Source organism: Schistosoma mansoni, chromosome 1, assembly GCF_000237925.1.
Source record: "Schistosoma mansoni strain Puerto Rico chromosome 1, complete genome".
Classification (NCBI taxonomy): Eukaryota; Metazoa; Platyhelminthes; class Trematoda; order Strigeidida; family Schistosomatidae; genus Schistosoma; species Schistosoma mansoni.
Window position 1 is genome coordinate 27,122,218 of NC_031495.1, and position 4,656 is coordinate 27,126,873.

Here is a 4,656-nt window from a genome sequence, read left to right on the forward strand (position 1 = left end):
TATATAGTTGAGATCATCAATCAATTAAAGCTAGACCACCATGGAAAACCTGGAAGCACTGGACGGCCGTTTAGTCCTACTGCGGGATTCCTCAACAGTGCGCATTCACGATCCCGCCTCGCCAGATTCGAACCAAGGACTTATCAGTCTTACGCGCGAGCGCTTAATCACTAGACTACTGAGCAGGCATCTAACGGTGTTAATTTCTAACTTCAACAAACCCACGAAATTGAGCAATGCCTTCAGTGAGTTGATATCTCACAACAGACGTGGTTGAACTCCACTGGTCACTTCTTCTCACTAGAACTCCAGGAAATATCTCTTGGAGCCAGTCACTAGTGAGTATATGTTGATTAATATCAGTGCTTCCAGGTTTTCCATGATGGTCTAGCTTCAATTGATTCATGATCTCAACTATATAGAATAAATAAATATCCGAAGAAACACTTCCAAATTTTTCTCATCCATTTAAGATACTTAGAAGTTTATTCATATTTTTTGATAATATTTATTTTAATTAGTCCAATTTTGTTTTAAAAATACTTTTTTTCTTCTTTCGTTTAGTTGTTAGTAAACAATAATGAATTAAAAATTTAAAAATACATGAAATACTAATTAAGTTTTAGGGAATAATTTTTGTCAATAAAATATTTTCAATAATTGATGTTTTTTTGTTGTTTTTTTGTAAAGGAATCATTAATATTTATATTCTTACAATGAAAACTTGAAAATATCGTCTAATGTAATGTATTACTTACTTACTTACTTACTCCTGTTACTCCCAGTGGAGCATGGGCTGCCGACCAGTAAGCAAATATTACTTATTTACTTACTTACGCCTGTTACTCTCAATGGAATATAGGCCACCGACCAGCAAGCAAATATTTAGTTGATTAAATAATCATTGTAATCTACTTTTATGATCCATTAGGTTTCACTTGATTTCATGGTAGTCTAGCTTCAATTAGCTCGTGGTTTCAACTATATAAAGTTATTAAAATCTCCACAAACCCGTCTTCTGATAATGATCATATGCTCACTAGTAACTGGCTCCAAGAGATATTTCCTGGAGTTCTAGTGAGAAGCAGTGACCAGTGGAGTTTAACCACGTCTGTTATGAGATAACAACTCACTGAAGGCATTGGTGGATGTGTCGCTTAATTTCGTGGGTTGGTTGAAGTTAGACACTAACACCGTTGGATTCTGGTCTGTCGGTTAAGTGCTCTGGTGCGAGACTGGTAGGTCCTGTGTTCGAATCTGGCGAGGCGGGATCGTGGATGTGCACTGTTGAGGAGTCACACAATAGGACGAAACGGTTGTCTAGTACTCCCAGGTTTTCCATGGTGGTCTAACTTCAATTGACTCATGATTTCAGCTATATAAAGTTACTAAAATCCCCTTCTAATAATAATTGTTAATATAATTACTCTCATCTCACTTTAGAATATTTAATCCTCATAATGATTATAGATACAATTGTTTAACATATTGATAATATTTTGAACTTTTCAGTTTCATTTTAATAAATAAATTATTACAGTTTGATTCAAATCACTAAGACGAAATAAACGTTTTCTTAGGTTTATAATGTTACTTAAATTGATTAGAATTTTCTGGAAGATTACTAAGCTACTGATTATTATTCATTATCACATAGTAACAATGTCTATTGTGTAAGTGGATATGTTTTAATGACTTTTAATTAGTGTTGTTAATGTTGAAGGAAAAATTAAATTTATCTACACTGTCCATCGTTGTCATCTGCTTGCTGTCTCAGACTAGTTACATAATTATGACCTAAATTATATTCGTCTGAGGAGCACAGTTTATAAAAGTTTCTTCAAAATAATTTTGTATTTGGATTTGGGGTATTTGAACTTAGCAATTTAAGTGGTATTTGTAAATTCCAAGCTGAAGTTTCAGTAAGTCAAATAGTTTCATCAATATATTTCAAAGATTTCCTTCCAAGACAAATTTCATCATTAATTAACATCATCTGGAGAACTACTGAAAGTCAGGGATCAGTTTGAATGTGTTTTACCTCAGTATAAAGCTTCTCAACTCTACACACTTGTAACTCAAGGGATTGAAAACTACGGCCTTAAGACTTATAGCGAGCATGAAGTTGGTTAATAGTAGTCAGTGATGAATAATACCTTTGGCACATAGGAAATTCTTCATCAATTCATTTAGCTAAGTAAAGGTTTCTCTATTGATGGTATTACTTCTGAAATATCAAGCTGGGTTTATATTGTGATCGTAAAAATTATCGTAAGTAACCATAAATAATATTTATACTGTGGTAAAAGTTGGTAACTTGTAATAAACAAAACGATTATTAGACATTACAAACTACACTTGAATAAAGTAGTCTTGACAGATTGCAGAAATAGGTTGATTATCCATTAGAACAATGTACAAAAAGAATGCTCAGATGAATATTTATGCATGTACTAAGAAAATTATTAGAAAGTAAAACTGCCATATGAATGGTATATAATTCATAAATATGAATCGTTTGAAAGTTCTTTGTATGAAAACAAAGCAACTTCTTTATTTTTGGTCATTAATGAATTCATTCTGATGCTATGCTATTTTCCTATACTTTTAATGGTTTCATTACTTCACGGATGAAGGTAAAGAATTCTCAGTATCATCTTTGTTCACTGAAGTAATCATAATTTATTTGTAGGTACCAATACCAAGGTTGGACTTGATGGTTTTAAATAAATTGAGTATTGGGTAGATAGTTAGTAATGAATATATATTTTTTGTCATACTCCAATGAGTAGAACAATTGTACTTCTGACGTTTCGTGAAGTAAGGGCAGTGAAATGTCACTGAGCCCTAGCCAAATCATCCGGCAGCTGGGTCACTGAATATCGAACAGATCGTCGATCCCTGTCAAAGTCGAGGACAACCAACGCACATCAGTTCATCGTATGCCATTGACTGGCGCATACGGTGGTGGTCTCACTATCTTCTCTGCACTCATTCTTGCTAATATATTTCCATAATAACATCCCTTGTGTTATACAGTCTTCAAAGCAGCCATAGTAATTTAATACGTCGAAAGGGTAATCCAAGTTAGATGCTGACCACGAGGTGTGACTTCGAGGTTATCTGGTTCGTCACATTTTTCCCGTCTAACTCGAGTAGGCCTCCAATCATCCGACAGAGATCATCATCCTTGATGTTCTACTGTGACTTAACGTAAGCCACATGAATTTTAGATACTCGAATCAAATGGTTTTCAAGAGAATGTTGATCTGAATAATATTACTAGGTTAATTTTCTAACTATTTGATTAATTGCATTCACTTAACTCTCAGATATATTTTTATTCTTCTCTAAGACAAAATAAAACATAATTCGTAACAAAAATACGCTCATTAATAAAGTTCCTTAGGAAAACACAAAACTGAATTATATGCTCTGCAAATTAAGGCATATAACTGTTGAAAGCACATTCTTCAGTATTATTCGACCGTACAAAAAATATCTCATTGACATCGAAATATCTGTGTACATATAGTACTAATTAAGTAGTTTTGAAGTCCATTGCCTTTTTATTTCTGTTTCTCGTTAAAATTAATTTCTTTCAAGGATAAATTTATTCGTCATCGTACCATAGTCCACGGTTTTTTTATCGGTCTTATTTAAATATTTGACTGACTGATAAAGCAATTCAATGCCGATAAGGGAAACAAAGAACTTCCTAGTCAGTAAAACATGTCGTTATGTAATAATAGTGAGTTGATCACTGTCTTCCTGTTTAAATTGTTAGTCATGGTACAATATTAAGGACAGTATCCGTAACAAACAGTTTGTGTGCATTTTTTATACACTCATATGTATCTATCTATCAGATTAACGCTATATTTTCACCAAATGTCCTAATCATTGGACCAAAACAGCTAGTGTAGGTTACTTCATCCAAGTGTTGAAAATAACACTTGACCTTAACCCTTTGCATTTGTTTTGTTAGTCTGCTGTAATTAAAACCTTGTTGTTTTTACGCTTTTTAGGGATGGTCATTTGTATGGGGTCAAGAGAAGGTCAGGTCTTTCGCCTACTACTGTTGTTGAAATTAACCAATCATAGTTTTGCATAGAGGAAGTTAATTGGATTACATACGTGCAAAAATGTACAAACATTAGCATCACTTCTATAAATGTCTAAGCCTGAGCACCAAATGGATGTTTAGTGTGTGCATGCTTATATAACAAAAAAGCATTTTGCTTGTATATTACCGGATCTTGTGCACTAATTCATATATACATACATACATGTGTAGATTGGAACAACAGTACATTGAAATGTTGTGGAGTCGATAGGCCACCAGTATATAAGACCTGGATACGGTTATCAGACAACAGAAAAAATTTTTTTCTCTTAACTACCCTGAAATTAAAAAAAATAACTCAATTTTTTTTCCTGAAAATACTATTTAAATACATGCCTACATGTCCACTTGTTAATGCTTATTTATTACTTATTTATTATATGCACATAACGGGCAGCAAAAACTTATTGTAGAATTCTTACTATACAAAAAACTACTAGTCATTAGAAATCCAGCTCATTACAATATTTTCAATATTTTTTTGCTCTCTTGTGAATTTTTAAATATTCCTTTTCATATATAAACAAAAA